Source organism: Cynocephalus volans, chromosome 7, assembly GCF_027409185.1.
Source record: "Cynocephalus volans isolate mCynVol1 chromosome 7, mCynVol1.pri, whole genome shotgun sequence".
Classification (NCBI taxonomy): Eukaryota; Metazoa; Chordata; class Mammalia; order Dermoptera; family Cynocephalidae; genus Cynocephalus; species Cynocephalus volans.
The window spans coordinates 146,443,734-146,469,073 of NC_084466.1; the positions used below are offsets into that span (position 1 = coordinate 146,443,734).

The 25,340-nt window shown below is 41.1% G+C and overlaps 1 pseudogene; it reads left to right on the plus strand.

Annotated features, from left to right (window-relative positions):
- The first annotated feature begins 4,719 nt into the window (after positions 1-4,719).
- Positions 4,720-24,689, plus strand: LOC134381803 (pancreatic triacylglycerol lipase-like; annotated as a pseudogene).
- The last annotated feature ends 651 nt before the right edge of the window (positions 24,690-25,340 follow it).

A 25,340-nucleotide genomic window follows, 5' to 3' on the forward strand; every position in this document is an offset into this window, starting at 1 on the left:
TATACTGCACCTAGGTCTTCCCCCATGTCAACACTTATCTTTCCGTATTGTCATTGTTGAGTCACTTCTCTGTGTATCTCATCTGTAAACTCCTTAAGGGGTTTGCATGTTTTATGTGCCTGGCACATGCCTGGCATGTGGTAGAAGAGCAAATACTATTTTGTAAATTATCATCCCGCTGATGGAAAGAATGAATAAATCCACTAGGGTCAGGTATTCTAAATTAGGCCATGTCCAAACAATAATGTCCTGAAAGAGAATGGGATATCTATGCTAGGTCTTAAAAAATTGGGTAGGAATTTTCCAAGAGGACCTGGCCCACACTAGCTCTCACCCCAGGTCCAAGTGGCTGCTTGTACTAGTCAGTGTTCTCAAGAGAGACAAAACCAATGCGATGTACATATAGGTATATGAGGAGTCTTCAAAAAGGTTATGGAAGGATTCATATTATCTTTTAATTCTGTTTTTCCATGAACTTTCTGAAATACACTCTTATGAGAGGGGATTTACTAGGGGGATTGATTCACATGATTATGGAGGCTGAGAAGTCCCGTGATAGGTCATTGGCAAGCTGGAGCTACTGGGATGACAGTAACATGGCTGGGTCCAAATCCAAAAGCCTCAGAAACCAAGAAACATATAGTGTAATTCTCAGCCTGAGAACCGGGAGAAGTGGGGCAGGGAGAAGGTAGTGCTAGTGTAAATCCTGGATTCCAAAATCCCTAATGCCAGAAAGCCAGGAGTTCTGATGTTCAATGGAAGGAGGAGACGATCTTATCCCAGCTCCAGGAGACAGAGACACATTCAGCTTTCCTCTGTTTTGGTTCTCTTGGGGCCCCCAGCCAACTGGAGGTGCCCACCCACACTGAGGGTGGATCTTCTCCACAGAGTCCACTCAGACTCACATGCTAATCTCCTCTGGAGACACCTTCCCAGACTACCCAAAAATAATGCTTTACTAGGTTTCTAGGTGTTCCTTAATCCAGTCAAATTGACATCTAAAATCACCATCACACTGCTGAAGACATTAAATCCTTTTTCCTCTCTTGGAGGACACCCACGTCTGTCTGACCACCTGTACACAGTTTCAATCACTGAACTCCTGAGGGAGGGGCCTTTCCTTCAGAGGAAGCAAGAAGCCGCAGATGAACTTGCCAGTGCGGGGAGCAGAGCGGGGAATAGGCATGGAGTCTGACCCTGGGCAAACTGTGACAGATCATGTGATCATTGCTTCTCCTAAATCTAATCTCAGATGTTCATATTTTTCCTGCCTCTCTAAAGAACATCGGTTTCTTCCCCTCCCTAAAACTGTGCCTCCTCACAGTTCCTGCTCTGAAATTCACTCAGAGAGTAAGGCAAAATGCCTACAAACTCTTCATGTGTACATTCAGCCTTTTATTAATTCATAACCACCACCTCCATGCCAGCCTCTAGAAACTGGGGGTACCACAGTGGCCAGAACAGATGAGGTCTCGGTTCTCATGGTATTGCATTCTAGATGGGAGAAGCACAATTGTGAATAACTTAGGTAAGTAAGATAGACCATTATAACTTGTGACAAGTCATCTGAAGGAAACAACATGCCTGTGTGCAGGGGTCTGGGGTTGGTGGGAGCTGGCTGTGGAAGGGCTATAGGGGTGGTCAGTAAAGGCCTCACTGAGGAGGTGACACATAATCTAATACTTAAATGACAAGAAGGAGCCAGCCCAGAAAGGTCTAGGAAAGAGAGTTTCAGGCCATGAGAGCAGTAAGTGCAAAGGCCCCAAGGTGGGAGTGGGCTTGGCATGCTCGATGGAGGCCAGTGTGGCAATGAACAGAGCAAAGTGGAAAGCAGAAGAGAAGAAATCCAGAAGCAGACAAGTCATCAGACGTTTCCTACCAACCACTTTACCTATTCATCCACCACTAGATTCTCACAAATCTCTTCCTGCGTAAAGCACCACAATGTCAAAGAAAAACATTACACCTTTGACTTCACCGTGGTCTTTGTAAATTGCTCCAGTACCTTCCTAGACCACATGAGCAGACTTCCAAAGCTTAACTACCTCAACATTGAGTAAGGTCAACCTGATGGCTCAGACCTGGCAGAGTCTAGTGGGAAAGGTATTTTCTATTTTGACTTATTCTATGTATCTCCCCTATTTTATGTGATTGACACTCAACTAATCTTGCCGATTACTTGCTCAGCATAACTGAATATTCAACAACTTATTTCACTCTTTATGGCTGGATTCAAATCCCATCTCATCACTCATTAGCTGTGTAACATAGCAGACAATTTATACTTATCTCCCTGTGCCTCAGTTGCCACATGTGTAAAGGGAGGCTAATAATAGTACCTACCTCGTGAGGTTGTTGTAAGATTAAGTTAGGTAATACATGTACAGTGTTTGGAAATCTGACTGTACTTGGTAAGGCTTGTTAACTGTCAGCTGCTGTTCTTCATTACTCAGGGAGAAGTCCTTTCCATTTTCTTAACAGGAGGGCCTAAAGGCCTATACCCTAGTGTTTTGATTATTCAGGAGGGTGAACTTTGACACTGAGGCATATTTAACTTGCAGGTGGGTGGGACACCAACAGTGATCGCCTTGTGAAGGTTTATCTTCTTCATTGTGTGAACTGACTGGCTTTTCACAGATGCACAGGTCTGTGGATAAATCATGAGAACCTCTTAGAGGCTGAGTTTTACATGCAGGTGTTCAAGCTTCAGAGGATCAGGGGAAACTCAACAGATGGGCTTTTGGGGGCTCCTGAACCCAACTATTCAAATTATAGGAGATAATAATTGCTGTTGTTCTAAACCATTGTTTTAGATTTATTCGTTGCATAGCAATAAATAACTGGGATGGGTAGTTAATGAGGGGATTGTGGTCAGAGGCTGCTGTAGGGGCTGTTGAATCTGCCTACAAAGCTGATATGCACCTGGTATTGCCAGTCTGCCAGAAAGAGAGAGAGAGGAGAGAAAGACAGAGAGAGAGACTGAGAAACAGATGAAGAGACAGAAAGAAAGAAGGTTTTCTTAATCAGATATTCCCTTTATTTTCTGCTATTTGGGGACATTTCCATCTACTCTAAGAGAAACATTACCGTCCATTATTAGGGTTTGCTGCTGTGTCCTTATTGAAACTTGTCAACTACTTGGTGATGAAATACAAAATTGAGACGTGGGGCCCATTCAGACCACAAGTACAAGCGCAGGTGCAGAGGTGCAAAGTTAATGGCTTCCCCCCCCCTTTTAACCAAGCATTCTTTCATTTCCTTAACTTGTGGGAAGATTTGACCTTTATCATTAATCTTGTTTTGTGTATTTGTGCAGATTAAATTATTAAGTGCACACAGCATGTGCTATCAACACCTGCTGTTTTCTTGAAGTAGCGTCCAAATGATAAGGCTGGAATATGAAAAAAAGGCGGGGGGCCTGGGCACTCGATCCAGTGGGAAGGAATGTCTGGAACATCGGATGGGGTAAGCCAGTTTTGTCATTCCGTTCCCCACCTGCTGTGCAGTAGAGGCAGGGTCTCTGCTCCTTGTTCTGACAATGTTCAGTGAGGCTGAGTGTGTTTGAATTTGCTGTAGGATGCTGATCTGCTGAACAATCAAGCTTTTCCTGCTGGGAGCAGCCAGAGGTAAGAAACATCACCCTCTTGCTTTGGGAAGGGCTTAAACCCAAGATCTCAGCACTGGCCAGAGAACACTTTAGCCATGGCAGGGCTTCCAGCCGCTCCAGGCTATCCCAGGTTCCAGAGAGAGGGGTTGGGTGGGGCTGACACTGTGCCCGGGAGAGTAGGCTGGGCAGTTTGACAGAGACCTGCTTCAGAGCATCTCCCCGCTGGCCTGCCTTCATGCCTGGGGTGCGTGAGGCCAAACTTTTCTAGGTAGAGCATTAAACACCTGCCTGTGTTGACATATTGACTTATCAACGCCCGCTATCATATTAGTCAAATAAATATATCAGAAGAGCTAGGGGTGAGACTCAGAACTTTTGTTTTGCTGGCAGTTCTAAGTGAAAGCAACCCTGGGATCTCTGTGGGATTCAATGGGACTGGTCCCAGGACAGGAGGTGGGCAATTGGGGCAAGAAGAGAGTAGAAGGGGCAGAGGTGAGTGCATCCACTGTCTTCAGACTGTCCCCAGGCAGGAGAGTGACCAGGCCTGGACGGTAGTGATAGCCTTGAGCCCAGCCTCAGGAGCTAATCCTGGAGCAGATTCATCCTTTGTCTATAGGAAAAGAGGTTGCTTTTACAAAGGCCTCAGCTGCTTTTCTGACATTGAACCCTGGGCCAGGACTGCAATCAGGCTCCTGAAAATTCTCCCCTGCAGCCCTGAGAAGATCAGCACTGGCTTCCTGCTCTACACCACTGAAAATCCAAACACCTTTCACATGAGTCCTCTGTCATTTTAATATCACTGTACCTAGGTGAGGGTCTGTGCCTGCCCCACAGACTATGAGTTCCTCATCTCTGAACCCTCTTCCCCCAACATACCCTCCTTCCCCCATCCCTCCAGCTACCCCCAGGCCTAGCCAGTCCTAGACAGAGTAGTTCTTTTTAGTAAGTGTTGGCTTGAATGAATGAATGGTTCACATTTGCTGGAAAGTCTAGCTGGTTATGTGACTCTGGTCTGGGCCAAAGAGCTTGCCATCTAACGAGAACCACAGGAAAGGTAAGACTTCAAGCCACAGTCCAGACCCAGTGGAGGCCATGATTACCAACTTCGGAAGATGGGGCAGGGAAAGGGAGACCAGGGTGGGCTTCATGGAAGAGGTGGCTTTTGTGCTACACGGCATTGGGACAGGCAGAGATGGTAGAGACAGGCCTGCGGGGCTGGGCTGCAAAAACACGCCACACTTCTGCGTTCGTCAGGTTCTCCTCCCCTCTGATCCATCAACAATTGAGGCATCATATTTTTAAATGGACAGGAAGACGCAGTTCATCATTCACAGCTTCATAGACAAGGGAGACTAGAGCTGGGTGGCCAACATGTGCAAGGTAGGAGCCAGCTCTGATCCCTGTGTCGTCCCTCTGGCTGCAGCCACCACTTCCTGCTAACATGTCCACTTCACTTTACACACTCGCAATAAATGAGCTCGAAACAGGAAATCCTTACATATCAGGCACCTTTGTGCAATTAAAATGTCTCTCTTCACAAAGACAAAAATTCCTTTCTGTATTTCTGGACTCCGTCTGTAGCCTGAAGCAATGACATTTGCTATGTGAACAAATACTCCCACTATCTCGTTTCTGGTTAAATCAAGGCTCAATGTTTTTTCTGTTTCCATTTTTAGTGAGAGTACTTTGTATCCTGTACACAAGGAATTATGTTCTTTCTGTTCAAATCTTTCCACATACATCCCTGAGAGTCAGAGATGTGCCACTGACTGTTTATTTAAGGGATGGAGAACTAAGATTGGGGGACTCAAAGGGCAGAGTAGAAAGTGCCACAACTACCTGTAATCTTGCATCTGTTGGTCAGAAGGACAGCAGCAGAAGACACACATGTGCACACACCCATGCATACACACCCATGCACACATAGACATACATGCTCACATGTGCACAGGTGCACATGCACACACATATGTGCACAATACACCATCATCCCTTCTTTTTATGTGCACACTAATTCAATCTATTTTCCTGTCACTCAAGAATTTACCCGCGCAGCCTACCTCCCACACATACATCAATGACAACCAATAATGCCAATAGGAAAAATTACAAACCCATAAAATTAAAGTCATTATGCATTTGACCGTGATTTACCAGGCATGTAACTCTTGGCACCTCTCCTGTCCTATCCTTAATAAGCATACAATGATATGGTTCAAACTTAGGTAACTAACTTCGGTTCATTCGCCACAATGAGAATATTCCCAGAGGTTTCCATGGCAAAGCCCTTTGCACAGTGACAGTCATCACTCACCTATGTTGAGTCAGGAATGAGGAGTAATCACAGGTAAGGAAGGATAGGGCAGAGACTGTGCTATTTGAGGTGGTTATTCTTTACCATTGATTAAGCACACCTGGGAATAAAGGACACCCTTCAGATAAAGCTCCGAATCTGTATCTAATGAAGTCAAAGGGCAGTGAACAGGCAAAATTTTCAGCCCAACTTGTTTTGTAGCACCTGTCAGGTTAAAACCCTTAGTGGTCTGACCAAATATAAGTAAAGATTTTAATTGAATGTAATAACAATGGCTTGGCAGGTATGGATACCCTCAAAGCAAATATTAAGGATAAGGACGTATGCATTTTTTCTTTCACAGACTATGAGTGTTTGCATGGACAGGGTAGCCTAAACTATCTATCAGTAATGGCCAACCAAGTTCAGGCAAGGTCGGAAAGGTGTACTGTGATATTTATCACTTGGCAGGAGTTGTGGGGAACCAAGGAAGCTTGTAAGGAGGACCGAGACACCATGAGAATGATGCTCACATAAAGCCATCTAAAGCTAGTCAGCCCTCCTTTTTATTTGCAGAAGCGCAGCATGAAAATGTCCTTTCCCTATCTTTGTCATGTCTGGGAGGTTATGTCACATCTGGTTGTGTCTTCAAGGACCTCTAGGCTGGTGCCTAAGACACAGAATGGCACAGAGTTTAGAGGGATGGGCTCAAGCAACTACACAGGCTGGGCTTAATTATCAGCCCTCACACTTGCTAGTTGTAATCTGTGACTCTGAGGCTGTAATCTGTATATCTTTCTGTAAAATGGGATAGTATGGCACCCACTTCCTAAGAGGTGAGGATTACACGGACAATGCACGTAAAGTGATCAGAGCATTGCCCCACACACTGAAAGCCCCCTCTATGTTCATTGTCACTACTGTGATTGGATTTTGAGCCTAAATTTCTGAAAATACAGTCCCACTTTGGAAGCATCCCACTTGGAGAGAGAGGCAGAGAAGCTGTCATAACCCCCTGACTGTCTGTGCAGATTTCTTCATTTGTTTCCCAGGAACCCAGGGCTCTGTGGCTTGCAATCACTTAAGAAGTTACCAGTATTACTTGGACAGCATCTTCAACCCTGATGGGTTTGCTGTGTACCCCTGTGCTTCCAACAAATCCTCTGAGTCTGTAAGCCATTGTCCTGCCTTGAACAATGGGCACCTCCCCACTGTGGGACTGTGATCCTGCTGTGTTTGGGATTGTCAGAGCCTTCTCACTGTGCTTTTTGTGTTGCCCCTCAGAGTTCGTGGTCCTGCGGAGTGGAGGAGAAAAAACTTTAGGCAGAAGTGGCTAAAATTCTAGGTGAGATGAGTCACATGGAAGGGAAAACTGAGAAATCACAGAGAAGAGCGGTTAATTCAATGACGTAGAAAGGCTTCGTGTAGGAGACAACATTTGATCTGGCTTGCAAATGATAAGGGTTTAGAAGGGAAAAGAGTGCCCATCTCTGGCCAGGGCAGAGCAAGTGCAAAAGAATGTCTGAGAGAGTAATTCACGTCAGAAATTCTTGAGCAGCAGGAGATGCCAGCAATTTTGCTCATAAGTTGCACTTTGACTACCTGAAGTACGGTTTCAGTCACAAATGAAGGGCTTGCCTCTCACCTGAAATGTTTGTGGCAAATTTGGATTATTTTAGAAAAGAACCCAGCCACCCAAAGGATCCCGTTTAAGACTCAACTGAGGATTTAGAGTCAGCATTTCTTCCATTTCATTTCTATGGCATAAAAGGAGTGGAAGCAAATAGTATAATTAATGGGATGATGGCAATTTGCATATCTTTGTAACTAGCTGCCCTGAATTTCTACTACTCCTGGTTCGTTTTTCCTTTAGTTTTAAGATGAGTCACACACACCGTTCTTCTGTTCATTCAGCAAGCATTTATTTGGTAGCAGCTCCTTTCCTGGCTGGGCCCCTTAAGAAGCCCAAGCACAACTTCCCTACCTTTCCCCCTCTTGTCTGTGCCTCTCTGATGCCCAGGAGCTGCCTTGCTGGTGGGGATAGGACTCAGGGGAAGGGGTGATTTCTCTCCAAAGCCTTCTGAATGAACTGGGACATAGGGCAGAGACTTAGCATGTTTAGACCACTTTGTACCAACCTGCCCTGTGACAGTTCCATAGGATGCTGCTCCAGAAAAACAGAGACCATATTTATATAAATATAATACATGTCTTATATAGTTTTCAAAGTCAGGTTTATCGAGGTATAATCTACATACAGCAAAACTCACCCTTTTTAGTGTGTAGTACTATGAGTTTTGACAAATGAATAGTTGTGTACCCACCTCCACAAACAAGATACAGAATATTTCCATATATGTGTGTGTGTATATATGTGTAGATATATGACATTGGTTCATCAACTCTTCCACTGGTACAGTGATGCATGAAATACTTGCCCATATTTCAAGAACAAATAAACATTCGGAAACCACATATTCATTCCTCAACCAACATTTATTATGGGCCACAGACTACACTAGGCACAGGGGACACAGGGGTGAACAAGACACTCTACTCATGAAATTTATAATCCAGCAGAAAAGACGGAAACTGAGCAGGCAACTACAAGTGCATTGGACTTGGTGGGTTGCTGCAGTAGTGTTATGGGACAGGGGACCTGGCCCTGACCAGAGGGAGGGATAGGAACAATGTCTCTGAGGATATGAAAGATGAGTAAGAGTTAGTCAAAGGGTGTGTGTGTGTGTGATTATAGTATCATGTTATTTTACAGTGAAATGGATGATTTATTGTTGTAAATAACGAGATGCACTGTTCACTTTTGCTGCTAAGACACTGCTAAAGTCCCCTTTAACATCAGGACAGAATTGACTTTAGAATATTGGAGTTGCCACCACATGTAGGAAAAGCCAGTGCAGTAATGAAAGAGCACCCTCATTCATTGTTTCTCTGTTTTCACTAGGACAAATGCTTCCCCTGTCCAAGTGAAGGCTGCCCTCAGATGGGTCATTATGCCGAGATTTTCTGGGAGAACGAGTGAAGTGGGCCAGGAATTTTATCTGAACGCTGGTGATGCCAGTAATTATGGCCGTAAGTTTCTATTTTGCTGACCTTAAATTCTGAATGTCATGTTTTTATCATGTCCACTGATAACGTGTAAAATCGCTTTTCTATGCGAAAGCTCTAAGCACCTCTCCCCCATGTGGAAAAATGCTCAGTGCTGTGCTCAGCATAATTATGGCTAATTTGGGTGGCAGAACAGAGTTTAAGGCCTGAACTATTAATGATACAAAAGAAAGTTCCTCACATTTGACTCTGGTGCTGAATTCAGGCTTCCTCTGCTCCAGCCTCTTTGTTTTCAGTCAGAAGTTTCACTGAGCAAAATTCTGATGTTTTGTACGAGCAGAAACGAAATCCAGGAGAGAGAGAGATGGCGGAGGTTGTGGGAATTGAAAGGAGCTGACAGGGTCAAAAGATATCTAGGACTGTAGAGTGGCTGGGTGATGGGAATTAGAGGATGTGAGAACGGTGAGGCGTGAGGACAGGCTCCAGGTTTCCTTTGTGAGTAACAGAGGAAAAAACTGATTTGGATGAGAGTCACTGGGGTTAACAGGATTGTACAGTCTAAGGACAAATTTTTCCCTTCCCCAATTTGGCCTAGACTAAGCTCTAAGTGGTAAAAACTTGTAGTTCACTATTGAGTGGTACCATGGGAAAAATTCTTTTGATTACCACAAATTAATACATTTCCAACAGCAATGGAAATTTAAATTATTGAATTTAAAAAATAAATGTAGGTAATTTACAGAAGATGACAATACTCTGAAAGTGGGTGATCTATGAAAATAAATTGGCAAAAATGTCACACTCTACTATTTTTCCACTACCTTTTAATTTAAAGATCTTATAACACTCAAGAACATGTTGTTAGGTTAAAAAATGAAGGCAAATATATTGTTTAGTCCCTTGCCTTGGGGAAAAAAAAAAACATCTATTAAGTTTGGAAAACTTTTAAATCCCCTTCACTTCCCAATGCCTGTCCTCTGAACATTTAGAAAAAGGAATGTCTATGACTATTTCATCAGAAGATTTATCAACGCCAAATATAAATTTTTCAAAATCCAGCAGTCATGGGATCTGAATTAACCTGTTCTCTGTTTCTTTTTTCTACAAGCTGACATTTTGCAAAAATTTTTCCCCATACAGGTTGGAGGTATAAGGCAACTGTCACACTATCAGTAATGGCAGTTACAGGTCAGGTGCTAGTTTCTTTATCTGGAGATAAAGGAAACTCTAAGCAGTATGAAATTTTCAAGTGAGTAATATATTATTCTAAACTTCTTAAATGTTGAAATACTGTGCATGTATAATGCATGTTATTGACATGAGAGGTTTTTTTGTTCATTTTTACATATAATAAAAAAGAAGAAATCATTTCACACTTGCACCTTACTACATTTCATATTTCTATTTCTGATTTTTTTTTCTGTTTTTTCCTGAGACCATTTAATATTTACCTTGATGTCGGCATTTGATTTATTGTTAGTAAATAATTATTTTCCTCACAAAACAGCTGAGAAAAGATGATACAATGATGTCAACATTTATTAAATTGTGAGTGTGTTCTGACTAAAACATATTTGAAGATTTATTAAGGTAAAGGTGACTATAAAGTAAATATGAGTTATTGATGGCAAATAAATTAATACTGGGCTAACATACATTTCTGAATTTATATTAGGCATTGAAATGAGAAATATAGTCTCAATCATCTTACATAGAGATGCATGGTAAACTCATGCATTGAAATATATATGTACTCGTATATGTATATACTTACAGGAATGTTTATTTATATGTATATTTATGTATGTTTACAATATTTTGTTAACTTCTTAACTCCCCAGTGGTTCTCTCGAACCAGACAGCACTTATTCTAATGAGTTTGACTCAGATGTGGAAGTTGGGGACTTACAGAAGGTTACACTTATTTGGTATAACAACGTGAGCAACCCAGCTCTACCCAGAGTGGGAGTATCCAAGATCACAGTGCAAAGAAATGATGGAAAAATGTGAGTAATGACAATTCAAAGGGATGTGAAGAGAGTCATGTGAGTCATATTTATAATTCTATGCCTACTAACATTGTACTTTAGGTTAAACTTCCTATGCTGATTTACCTAAACCTCAGCAATAGCTGCTTCCTAATACCTTTTGTCTGTTTATGAGAAAGTGTAGCACTGAGGGAAAACAACTTTGATAGGTTTGTAGATAAGTACCCTGTTATCTGATGCAAACAAACTCTACAGTGAGAATCTGGCTTTAAGATCCTTGGTGAAAAGAATGTTTTATGTGGCAGCTATGCCTTGAGCTATGTGTCTGCTTAATGTGTGCATCTTCCGCCAAACTTTCAGGGATCACCACATTTCCACTTATATTGTCAGAAACACACTTAACTTATCAAGGAATAGAAATAGCCTGTTTTGTATCACTGGCCTTTTTAGTGAAGGCAAAGGGCCAGGAGATCAATCCTTGGTTAGAAATCAAGACTGGAGTGTGTGTGAGCCAAAGGATGTTTACGATGGCAAACTACAAGAAATGGTAAAGTGAATATAATCATAATAAAACCAGTATTAGGCCATGGGTTTTGAATAGAAAGCCAAATTCTGAAGCAAGGAGCTGTGCCTCAAATGTCATCATGTCATTTGTTTCTCTTAAAAAATGCAATGAGTGGACATTTGCTTCTGGCAGAGATGGAGTACGGAGACCAGATTTACCTTCCCAATGGAAACAACCAAAAATTTAGACAAGATACGTGAAATAATGGTTATCAAGACACTGAACATCAAGCAATAAAGAATAGTGATGCCTGACAGACAAAACAAAATAAACAAACAAGGTAGAGGCTTATAATTGCCCCCTGCTTACTGCATTGGGAGAGTTTCCAGGGTGAGGCACAGGCAGCAGATATTTAGGCAGAGCCCAGTGGGCTCCCTAAGTTGAAGAGATAGAGCTAAGAATCAGAAAATTTAGGGCAACTGATTTCATAGGACAGTGTAGCAGAGAGAAGAGAGTTACAGAGGGAGATCCCAGAGACCCGAAAAGCCCACTTAAATATTCAGCAGAGTACTGATTAGCACATGTGTGTGTGCAAAATAGTCTATACCATTTGGAAGGTGTTGAGAAAATAGAATAATTTAATCAGGCCCTCACTCCTCAGGGCAGGTTGGAGGTTGTACAGCACATTCTTTGTGAATAGGTTGTGTGTGGGTGGAGTTGGTGGACCTGCGCTGCACTGCCACCTTGGCTGGTGTCTGCCTCAGGTGTCTACTCCACGTGGACATGCTTTCCAACCTACAGCTTCCAAGGACCTGTTTGCTGGTTACCTAGCTCATACACCTGTGCGTGGAGGGTCCGGTGACCCAGCCTGGTGTGTGAAGGGTTTGTGACCCAGTCTGTGAATGATCTTGAGGTGTCTAGGAGCTCAAGATTCAGCCCTAGCTTGACAATTGGCCCAGTTGTTGCAGGATTACTGGCAGGTAAAAGAGCCAGACAACTGGTGTAGTTGTGTAGCTTTACAGAAGGATTAGAGAACTCAGTGCCCAGTATTCTTTCATGACTGGGAATAGTGCTTCTTTCCACCAACCACATTGGGAAAGCTTATAGTTTAAAGGACATCAGGTAGAGTATTGAGGAAGATCTTGCCTCACAGTGGGGAATAATTAGCCTAGACTGAGCCTAGACTGATATTTAGTTATCTCTAAATAACTTGAATGCATCCCGAAACAATGCTGAAGATTTGTATGGATCTAAACTTATCCAGCAGCCAGCAAGCTAAAATCCACAATAGCTGACTTTAACTCAAAGATTCCCAGGTATAGAAAGAAGCAGTACACTACAGTCTATAATGAGGAGATGAATAGAGTTGACACCAAACCAGAAGTGACACTTGTTGGAATAGCAGGCAAGGATATTAAAACAGTTATTAGACTTGTGCTCTGTTTGCTCAAAAAGGTCAGGAGAGTCATGGCACATACAGAAAGGACCCTAATTGAACTTCTAGATATGAAAACTACAATGTCTCAAATGAAAACTACACAGAATGCAACTAAGAGCCATAGTAGACATTGCAGAAGAAATGGTGAGTGAAATTTAAGACATAATAGAAGCAATCAAAATAAAACACAGGCAGAGAAAAAGTCTTATAAATTAAAAGAACATCCATGACCTGTGGCAAGAATGCTAATGTACTTACCTTTGATCCCAAAGAAGGAAGGAGAAAATAATCAAAAAGTTGTCATAATTTCAATTGATGACATAATGGCTCCAAAATTTTTAAACTTAGTGAAAACTATAAAGCAACAAATAAAAAAAAACAAAAGAAACATATAGAAAACATATCAACAGTCTTTAGTGAGTCCTATATCCTAAAGTGTTTCACCTATGTTTTTTTAGAAGTTTTATAGTTGCAGGTTTTATATTTTAGTATTTAATCCATTTTGAGTTGATTTTCTATATGGTGAGATGTACACATTCAGTTTCATTCTTCTGCATATGGATGTCCAGTTTTCCTGGCACCATTTCTTGAAGAGGAAATCTTTTCCCCAATGTATATTCTTGGTGCTTTTGTCAAAGATCAGTTGACTGTAGGTTTGTGGGATGATTTCTGGGTTCTCCACTCTGTTCCATTGGTCTGAGTGTCATATTTATGCCAGTACCATGCTGTTTTGGTTACTATAGCTTTGTAGTATAAGTTGAAGTCAGGAAGTGTTATGCCTCTGGCTTTTTTTCTTTTTTCTTTTTTCTTTGCTTAGGATTGCTTTGGCTATTTGGGGTTTTGTTGTTCCATATGGATATTAGGATTGTTTTCTCTATTTCTGTGAAGAATATCATCAGTATTTTGATGGGGATTGCATTGAACATGTAGATTACCTTGAGTAATATAGACATTTTCACAATGTTAATTCTTCCAATCCACAAGCACTTTTTATGAATATGACCCCAAAAGCACAGGCAACAAAAGAAAATATAAACAAATAGGATTATATCAAACTAAAAAGCTTCTTCACAGCAAAAGAAACAATTAAAAGAGCAAAGTCATAACCTACAGAATGGGAGAAAATAATTGCAAACTACATTTTCAATAAGTAATTACTATCTAGAATATACAAAGAACTGAAACAACTCAACTATAAAAAAACAAGTAATACAATTAAAAAATGGGCAAAGGAGAGAAGAGAGTTTCAAGATGGCGGCGGCTGCGGCTGCTGGCGCGGAGTAGCTGAGGTGGAAAAGGTGGCCACTGGGCCTCAGGCAGCCGGGAAACTTGTGGACCTTCCTCTGGCCATCTCTTAAGGGAGGACTGCTGCTGCTGGCCGGTCGTGGGGGCTCAACGCCACTTTGCCCCCGGCAGGAGAGGCTGCCTCATTTACAGGCAACAGCTTTGAAGTGTGGAGCAGGAAAAGAACTGATTCTTAGCTGCAAAAGCGAGTCTCGAAACAGGGAACACGGCGCCAGGGCTGCTGTGGATGCAGCCAGGATCCCGGAGGCCGGGGCCGCGCTGAAGGCGGCCAGCTGCCCTATTCAGGATTCGAGGTTTCAGGCCGGCATTAAAGAAGATTCCTGGGAGCGCCCGAGCGGCGCCGCGACTGAATAGCCCCGAGGCGGCAGCGCGGAGAACACGGAAGGCAACAAACCAGAGACAGAGCAAGCGCCCGACCTGGCACAGCACTGTGAGTGATCCCTGGCACAGCTCTGTTCGGGGGGTGGATGCCCACGCGGCTCCCGCCTGCACCACCAGGCCACTCACTGCCCCGGTGCTGCCTCCATTTTCCCAGGTGCGGGCAGCTCCACCCTGCTCGGCCATCACTGAGCCCATTTGCTTGGCCTGGCGCGGGGCTTTCCGGACCCTGCGGGCCGGCCTCCTCTCCCACTCCCTCCGCGGTTCTCTGGCGGGGCTGGGGGTGTGGGGCGTCCTGACCAGTGTTGGGAGGGCTAGGAAGTACGGGCGGGCCGACTGTCACTCCACCACACCCTGGACTCCGCCCCGGTAAACTTCCTGTTACTGGGAGGCAGATACCATCTCTGCGACCACCAGTTTGGAAAAAAGCCTAACGAATTTCTGGTTGGGAATAGTGTGGTAGGAGAGTTCCCAGGTCCGCTTGAACCTGCCGGAGAGCAGGCTGCAGGCGGGCACTAGACTCGGTTTATACCGGGGGGATACAAAGGTGAACAAGACCCGAGAAAGATCTACACAGTGCTACAAAGGCACCCAGAGAGACCGGTCATCTGTGCCTAGCAGAAACCTGGTAGACTTCCTGGGCGAGGCGGTGCTGAGCAGGGTCTTGAAGGCCCAGCTGATAGACGAGGGGTGCAGAAGACACGCCCCAGCCCAGCACAGTGTGCACAGAGGGGGTAGACGTGCGGCCAGGGAGGCGGAGACTCGACAGAAACCACACACCCGGTGGGGTCGCCACTGCACGATCTAACAGCCTGGGCCAGACCACACAGAACGGGGAGAAGTCCTGTACAGAAAGTGAAAGCTCAACAGAGATCACACACCCTGTGGTACGTGATCCACCAGCCCAGCAGAGTACAAGCTGACCAGAAAGGTGGATCCCCGGAGAAGCCCAAGACCCGAGGCAACCACACACACAAGACACTAGAGGCCAACTGAGCAGTCACGGTGGGAGCCATACCAAATTGGCAACCACAGCAACATCCTAGTTAGTCATTAGTCTCAAACCGGTGGACTGTGAAACCCCCTGCCACAATGAATAAACACCAAAAAAAGACACCAGAAATACAAAAAATCAAGAAAGTACACCACCAAAAGTTAATAAATCTCATACTCTAGATCCTATTGAACAAGAAGCCCTTGAAATAACTGACAAGGAATTTCGAGTGATAATTCTAAGGAAACTGAATGAGATACAAGAAAACTCAGCTAGACATCATGATGAAATGAGGAAAAGTATACAGGATCTGAAAGAGGAAATATACAAGGAAATCAATGTCCTGAAAAAAAATGTAGCAGAACTGGCTGAACTGAAGAAGTTATTCAGCGAAATAAAAAACACAACGGAGAGTTTAACCAGCAGGCTTGTCGAAGTTGAAGAGAGAACCTCTGAACTTGAAGATGGGCTGTTTGAAATAACACAAGCAGACAAAAAGAAAGTAAAAAGAATCAAGGACATGGAAGAAAATCTGAGAGAGATATCAGACAACCTCAAGCGCTCAAATATCCGAGTCATGGGTATTCCAGAAGGGGAGGAAAATGGAGATTCCATTGAAAACATATTCCACAAAATAGTGGCAGAAAACTTCCCAGGTATAGGAAAAATCACAGATCTTCAGATCCAGGAAGCTCAACGATCTCCAAACGTATTCAACCCAAAAAGGCCTTCTCCAAGACATGTCATAGTCAAATTGGCAAAACTCAGAGGCAAAGAGAGAATCTTAAAAGCTACAAGAGAGAAGCGTCAAATCACCTATAAGGGAGCCCCAATCAGGTTAACATCAGACTTTTCATCACAAACCCTAAAAGCTAGAAAGGAATGGGATGATATTTTCAAAATACTAAAACACAAAGATTGCCAGCCAAGAATACTCTACCCTGCAAGGCTATCCTTCCGAAATGAGGGGCAAATAGTATATTTCTCAGACAAACAAAAACTGCGGGAGTTCACTACTACACGACCACCCTTACAAGAAATCCTCAAGGGAGTACTGGGTTTGGTTCCTGAAAAATAACTACCACTGCCATAAAAACCTAAGAAAAATCTAAACCCGCTAGTACAATAAAAATGGCATTCATGAAGAGAAAACAAGCTAACAAAAACACTATCTACAACCTAAGGAACCAACAAACAAAGAAACCAAACAGTAAATCAGAAAGCAAGGAACAAATTACACCTAAGACAACCTAACAACCAATAAAATGCTAGGAATAAATCAACACCTTTCAATAACAACTCTTAATGTAAAAGGCTTAAATTCCCCAATCAAAAGACACAGACTGGCTGACTGGATCAAAAAGGAGGACCCAACTATATGCTGCCTACAAGAGACCCACCTCACCCATAAAGATTCACACAGACTAAGAGTGAAAGGATGGAAAAAGATTTACCATCAAACAGAAAAGAAAAACGAGCTGGAGTAGCTATTGTTATATCTGACAAAATAGATTTTAAACTAAAAACCATAAAAAGAGACAATGAGGGACACTACTTAATGATAAAAGGACTGATCCATCAAGAAGACATAACAATCATAAATATGTACGCACCCAATGTTGGAGCAGTCAGATTTATAAGACAAACTCTATTAGACCTAAAGAAGGAAATAGACACTAATACCATAATAGCAGGGGACCTGAACACTCCACTGTCAATATTAGACAGATCATCTAGGCAAAGAATCAGTAGAGAAACACAAGATCTAAACAAGACTCTAGACCAATTGGAATTGGCAGATATCTACAGAACATTCCACCCAACAACCTCAGAATATTCATTCTTCTCATCAGCACATGGATCATTCTCCAGGATAGATCACATATTAGGTCACAAATCAAGTCTCAATAAATTCAAAAAAATTGGAATTATCCCATGTATCTTCTCAGACCACAATGGATTAAAACTAGAAATTAATAACAAACAAAACTCTGGAAACTATACAAACACATGGAAATTAAACAGCATTCTACTTAATGACATATGGGTCCAAGAAGAAATCAAGCAGGAAATCAAAAAGTTTATTGAAACTAATGAAAACAATGATACATCATACCAAAACCTGTGGGATACTGTAAAAGCAGTATTGAGGGGAAAATTTATTGCATTAAATGCTCACTTCAGAAGAATAGAAAGATGGCAAGTGAACAACCTAACACTTCACCTTAAAGAACTAGAAAAACAAGAACAATCCAATCCTAAAGTTAGCAGACGGAAAGAAATCATTAAGATCAGAGCAGAACTGAATGACATTGAAAACCAAAAAACAATTCAAAAGATCAACAAATCAAAAAGTTGGTTTTTTGAAAAGATAAATAAAATTGACAAACCATTAGCATGGCTAACAAAAAAAAGAAGAGAGGAGACTCAAATAACAAAAATTAGAAATGAAAAAGGCGATATTACAACTGATTCATCTGAAATACAAGGAATCATTCGAGACTACTATAAACAACTATACGCCAACAAATTTGAAAATCTGGAGGAAATGGATAAATTTCTGGACACACACAGGCTCCCAAAACTGAACCATGAAGACGCAGAAAATTTGAACAGACCAATAACAATAAAGGAGATTGAAGCTGTTATCAGAAGGCTCCCAACAAAGAAAAGCCCAGGACCAGATGGATTCACAGCAGAATTTTACCAAACATTCAAAGAGGAATTGACACCGATTCTTTACAAACTATTCCAAAAGATTGAAATGGACGCAAATCTCCCAAACTCATTCTATGAAGCAAACATCATCCTGATACCAAAACCAGGTAAAGATATAACCAAAAAAGAAAACTACAGGCCGATATCCTTGATGAATATAGATGCAAAAATCCTCAATAAAATACTAGCGAACAGAATACAGCAACACATACGAAAAATTATTCATCACGATCAAGTGGGATTCATCCCAGGGATGCAAGGTTGGTTCAACATACGCAAATCAATAAATGTGATACACCATATTAATAAACTCAAACACAAGGACCATATGATCATCTCTATAGATGCTGAAAAAGCTTTTGATAAAGTTCAGCACTCATTCATGACAAAGACCCTCTATAAGTTAGGTATAGAGGGAAAGTATCTCAACATAATTAAAGCCATATATGCCAAACCCACTGCCAATATCATCCTGAATGGGGAAAAGCTGAAAGCTTTTCCTTTAAGAACAGGCACTAGACAAGGATGCCCACTCTCACCACTCCTATTCAACATAGTGTTGGAAGTACTAGCCAGAGCAATCAGAGAAGAGAAGGAAATAAAGGGCATCCAGATTGGAAAAGATGAAGTCAAACTGTCCCTGTTTGCAGATGACATGATCCTATATATCGAACAGCCTAAAACCTCTACAAAAAAACTGTTGGAATTGATAAATGATTTCAGCACAGTAGCAGGATACAAAATCAACACACAAAAATCAGTAGCATTTCTTTTCTCCAATAGTGAACAAGCAGAAGGAGAAATCAAGAAAGCCTGCCCATTTACAATAGCCACCAAAAAAATAAAATACTTAGGAATTGAGTTAACCAAGGAGGTGAAAAATCTCTATAATGAGAACTACAAACCACTGCTGAGAGAAATTAGAGAGGATACAAGAAGATGGAAAGATATTCCATGCTCTTGGATTGGAAGAATCAACATAGTGAAAATGTCCATACTACCCAAAGTGATATACAAATTCAATGCAATCCCCATCAAAATTCCAAAGACATTTTTCTCAGAAATGGAAAAAACTATTCAGACATTTATATGGAACAATAAAAGACCACGAATAGCCAAAGCAATGCTCAGCAAAAAAAATAAAGCTGGAGGCATAACACTACCTGACTTTAAGCTATACTACAAAGCTATAATAACCAAAACAGTATGGTACTGGCATAAAAACAGACACACTGACCAATGGAATAGAGAATCCAGAAATCAACCCACACACTTACTGCCATCTGATCTTTGACAAAGGCACCAAGCCTATTCACTGGGGAAGGGACTGCCTCTTCAGCAAGTGGTGCTGGGATAACTGGATATCGATATGCAGGAGAATGAAACTAGATCCATACCTCTCACCGTATACTAAAATCAACTCAAAATGGATTAAGGATTTAAATATACACCCTGAGACAATAAAACTTCTTAAAGAAAACATAGGAGAAACACTTCAGGAAATAGGACTGGGCACAGACTTCATGAATACGACCCCAAAAGCACGGGCAACCAAAGGAAAAATAAACAAATGGGATTATATCAAACTAAAAAGCTTCTGCACAGCAAAAGAAACAATTAACAGAGTTAAAAGACAACCAACAGAGTGGGAGAAAATATTTGCAAAATATACATCTGACAAAGGATTAATATCCAGAATATATAAGGAACTCAAACAACTTTACAAGAAGAAAACAAGCAACCCAATTAAAAAATGGGCAAAAGAGCTAAGTAGGCATTTCTCTAAGGAAGATATCCAAATGGCCAACAGACATATGAAAAAATGCTCAACATCACTCAGCATCCGGGAAATGCAAATCAAAACCACATTGAGATACCATCTAACCCCAGTTAGGATGGCTAAAATCCAAAAGACTATGAACGATAAATGCTGGCGAGGCTGCGGAGAAAAAGGAACTCTCATACATTGTTGGTGGGACTGCAAAATGGTGCAGCCTCTATGGAAAATGGTATGGAGGTTCCTTAAACAATTGCAAATAGATCTACCATACGACCCAGCCATCCCACTGTTGGGAATATACCCAGAGGAATGGAAATCATCAAGTCGAAGGTATACCTGTTCCCCAATGTTCATCGCAGCACTCTTTACAATAGCCAAGAGTTGGAACCAGCCCAAATGCCCATCATCAGATGAGTGGATACGGAAAATGTGGTACATCTACACAATGGAATACTACTCAGCTATAAAAACGAATGAAATACTGCCATTTGCAACAACATGGATGGACCTTGAGAGAATTATATTAAGTGAAACAAGTCAGGCACAGAAAGAGAAATACCACATGTTCTCACTTATTGGAGGGAGCTAAAAATTAATATATAAATTCACACACACACACACACAAACCGGGGGGGGGGGAAGAAGATATAACAACCACAATTATTTGAAGTTGATACAACAAGCAAACAGAAAGGACATTGTTGGGGGGGAGGGGGGGAGGGAGAAGGGAGGGAGGTTTTGGTGATGGGGAGCAATAATCAGCTACAATGTATATCGACAAAATAAAATTTAAAAAAAATAATAAAAGTAAAAAAATAAAAAAAATAAAAAATAAAAAATGGGCAAAGGAGCTGAATAGGCATTTCTCACATGAAGATATACAAATGGCCAGCAGACACATGAATAGATGTTTAATGCCACTCAGCATCAGGGAAATGCAGATCAAAACCACACTGAGATATCATCTCATCTTAGTTAGACTGGTCATTATCAAAAAGACAGAATAACAAATGCTGGAGAGGATGTGGAGAAAAAGGAACCCTCCTACACTGTTGGTGGGACTGTAAATTAGTGTAGCCATTATGGTAGACAGTATGGTGTTTCCTCAAACAACTATAGATAGAACTGCCATATGACCCAGCAATCCCATTTCTAGATATATACCCAAAGGGATGGAAATCATTATATCAGAGGAATACCTACACTCCCACATTTATTGCAGCACTATTTACAATAACCAAGAATTGCAATCAAACTAAATGTCCATTGATGTGGTGAGTGGATGAGTGGATAAAGAAAATGTGGCATAGATGCACAATGGAATACTAATCTGACATAAAAAAGAATGAAATTCTGCCATTGGCAGCAACATGGATGAACTTAGAAAAAATTAAATTAATTAAACTAAGCCAAGCACAGAAAGAGAAATATCACATGTCCTCATTCATAAGTGGGAACTAAAATAAAGAAAGAAATGGAAGGAAGGAAGGAAGAAAGGGAGGAAGGAAGGAAGGAAGGAAGGAAGGAAGGAAGGAAGGAAGGAAGGAAGGAAGGAAGGAAGGAAGGAAGGAAGGAAGGAAGGAAGGAAGGAAGGAGTAATCACAATAATACATTAAACTTACAAAAAAAGAGGCAAAAGAACTGTGATTATTAGAGGTGGGAAAGGGGGAGGTAGCAGGGGTTTGACAAGAAACTAGTTAAGGGTCACAAAGATTGATTATGCTTAGTAAGCATGAGTATACTAACTATCATAATTTGATCACCACATATTGCACACATGTATTGATATTCTTTTCTGTACCGCACAAATATATACAGTCTGTAAAAATAACTTTTTTAAAAAAGAGAAAAAAAACAGCATTAACACCCATCAAAATCAAATTTAAAACCAGTTATAGAAAGAAAATCATAAAAGCAGCCAAAAGGGGGAAAAAATTATATACCAAAGAGTTAAGATGAAAATTACAGCATGTTTATCATCAGAAACAATGAAATCCAGAAGACAGTGGAACCACAACTTTAAAGTACTGAAAGAAAAAAACTGCTAACCTAGAATTTATACACACAAAAATACCTCTTAAGGACAAAGATAAAAATAAAGACTTTTCAGATACACCAAAGATAAAAGGATTCATCACCAGCAGATTAACAGTATAAGAAACATTCAAGAAAGGCCTTCAAGCAGAGGAAAAGAATCTATAGAGAGGAATTAAGAGTACAGGAAATAGTAACTACATTGATGAATACTTACTTGACATTTTTAAATGTTATTACTTGTGTCCTTAAAAATAATTTACTATTTAAAAATATTGGCAATAAAGGGTCATGAAAATTGACTAGAAAGATATTGAGAAGTTAAAATTAAAAAATAAATAAATACATACATACATAAAAATATTGGCATTGTTGAAGGGGGTGGTTAAAAATATGCATAAGTAAAATATATGATCATAATTTTATAAAGAGCTGAGTAAGAGAATAGATGTATACTACCGGAAGGTTCTTATATCAGGTGTAAATTGGTATAATATCACTTAAAGTTAGAATTTCATGAGTTAAAAATATGTGCTATGAATTCTAAATCAACCACTAAACATAATAAAACGGAGAACTGTAGCTAATAAACTAAAAAGAAGATTAAATGGAATAAAAATAATCCAAGAAAAAGCATAATGAGAGATAAAAGAAAATAAAGAACATACAGGACACATAAAAACAAATAAAAAGACACTAAGACATATATCTAACCATATCAATTATCATATTAAATAAAATGGTCTAAATACTGCAATAGGAAGGCAGAGTTTGTCATACTAGATTTAAAACTATGTAAACAAAAATGATGTTCTAATTACATAAAATGCACTTTAATATTAAAAACACAAGTAGATTTCACAGACTGAAAGGATAGGAAAACATACACTGTTAGTTGTTAGAAAAACACAAATTAAAACCTCAGTGAGATGCCACCATAAATCTATTTAAATGCCTAAATTAAAAAGAAAGAAAATGTCCACCATTGCTGAGGACATGAAGAATCTTCAGTTCTCATACACTACTAAGGGGAATGTAAAATCACTCACTTTGTAAAGCAGTTTGATAATTTCTTAAAAAGCCAAACATATATCTCCCTATGATTCAACCGTTTCACTCTTAGATATGTACCCAAGAGAGGAGAAAGCATGTGTTTGTACTAAGATTTGTACATAAATACTCATAGAAGCTTTTAATGTAACAGCCAAGAACTGGAAACAACCTACATGTCCACCAATAGGGAATGAATAAACAAACTGTGGTCTATCCATACAATGGAATACTACACAGCAGTGACAAGGAAAGAAGTAGTGACACATGCAACAACGTGGATGAATATTGAAATAATTATAATGAATGAAAGAAGCTAGACAAAAGCATGCATGCACCTTTGGTTCCACTCATACAAAATTCTGGACAATCATAACTACTCTACAGTGACAACAGATCAGTGGTAGCCTGGGGGGGAGGGAAGATGGAAAGGGTGTGATGGAGAAATTAGGCAGAGGCAGGAGGAAAGTATAAGGGTGATAGATGTGTTTACTACCTTATTGTGGTGATTGTTTCAAAGGTGTAGTGTGTGTGTGTGTGTGTGTGTGTGTGTGTGTGTGTGTGTGTGTGTGTGAGAGAGAGAGAGAGAGAGAGAAAACTTATCAATTTAAATGTGTAAAGTTTATTCTAGATCAATTAAAGCTCAATAAATCTGTTAAAATAAAAACGTATACCCTGTGAGATAGGACATCTTACTATCGCCATTTTATAAATCACTAAATGAAGGCTCAATGCCAGAATTCATACGCAGGAAGGTTGACTCCAGCATGTTCTTAACTACTACAAAACAATTCCAGTTCACCTTCATTCGTACTTAGTGAGTCCTTCATTCCCTGTGTCCTTTATTAATATCAGTTTTTAATCTTTAATTTGCCATTTACGAGGCTGCCAGCCATCAGACCACATAGACAAAAATGAAGATGGAGGAAAAAAAGCATTTTCTGACCACTTTTTATGGGCCAGGCACTGTACATATGCTACTGTATTTTTATTAAAGAAAATTAGCTCCACAGCATCCTAAATGTTGTTCAGTCTCAATGAGAAAAATCAGTCATTTCTGTTCAATCACTGAACTGAAATGAGAATGTCAGCCAGCACAGCCTCGGGACCTCAGAATTCTCACGATGGGCTGGTTTCTTGTCATGCCGTTGACTCTGCTTCTCCTCAGTTGCATTGGTTGACATGTGCCACGTGATCAGTAATGGCTTTTAGGATGTGACAAATGAGCCCTGCCCATTCTTTGGGGTGTCCAGTGACAGCTGCTCTCTCCGCTATTGCACAGCCATAAAACAAAACAGGGAAGGAGAATTCGGTCGTCCGTACAGGAGGTCTTCCCTCAGCCGATGTCTGGTCTGGGCACAGGGGGTGTCCCTCGCTCAGACTGAGCAGGAGAGCAGAGCCAGTCCTCATGCTCAACACACCAGAGGTGTGCCAGGAAGAGGTGACTGTGTGTTGTTTTCTCTCCACAGGTTCGCCTTCTGTAGTGATGATACCGTGGGGGAGGATGTTCTGCTAACCCTCATCCCGTGCTAGGAGGCTGCTGACACGTGACCGCTGACTCTTACTGCTAATAAATCTAGTGGTGAAGCAATACGTTCCTTTTCTGTCATCCATGCCAATTATTTGCCAAGAAACTTTGGATAAAATGATTAAAATCCAAAATTTGTTGTTGTTGCAAAGAACCACAAATGACTGTTGAATTTTGCTACATATTGTGTGGCATTTGAGCTTGAGAAAACTGCTTACATGACACTGCCATCATGTCTATTATTAATATTACTGATGTCATTCCGATCACTTAAGGCAGACTCGCATGTCCAAAATGACCCCTTTTTGGTTGGTCCACAAGGAACCAACCTTTGCCACTTTTCCCATCATTTTAAGTTCTGTGTCTGCTCCTAATCAGACATCTCAGGAGACATGACACTTAAGAGAGATAAGGACTGGACAGATCCGATACTTCCTGGCTAGTGTCCCTGGTCTCAGTGGGTTCCCCCAGGCCCCTGGTCTCTCTGCAGCCTGTTTGATCTTTCTACAGCACAAATGGAAAATCCCCAGGACAGAATTCACATTCCTTTGTAAGCCTTGCAAGATCATCTTGGGCTTGTTTTGACCTAGGACTCCAGGCCCATCTCACACCACATTCCTTTTGGAACTCTGCATTCTGGCCCAGATCTTAAATGC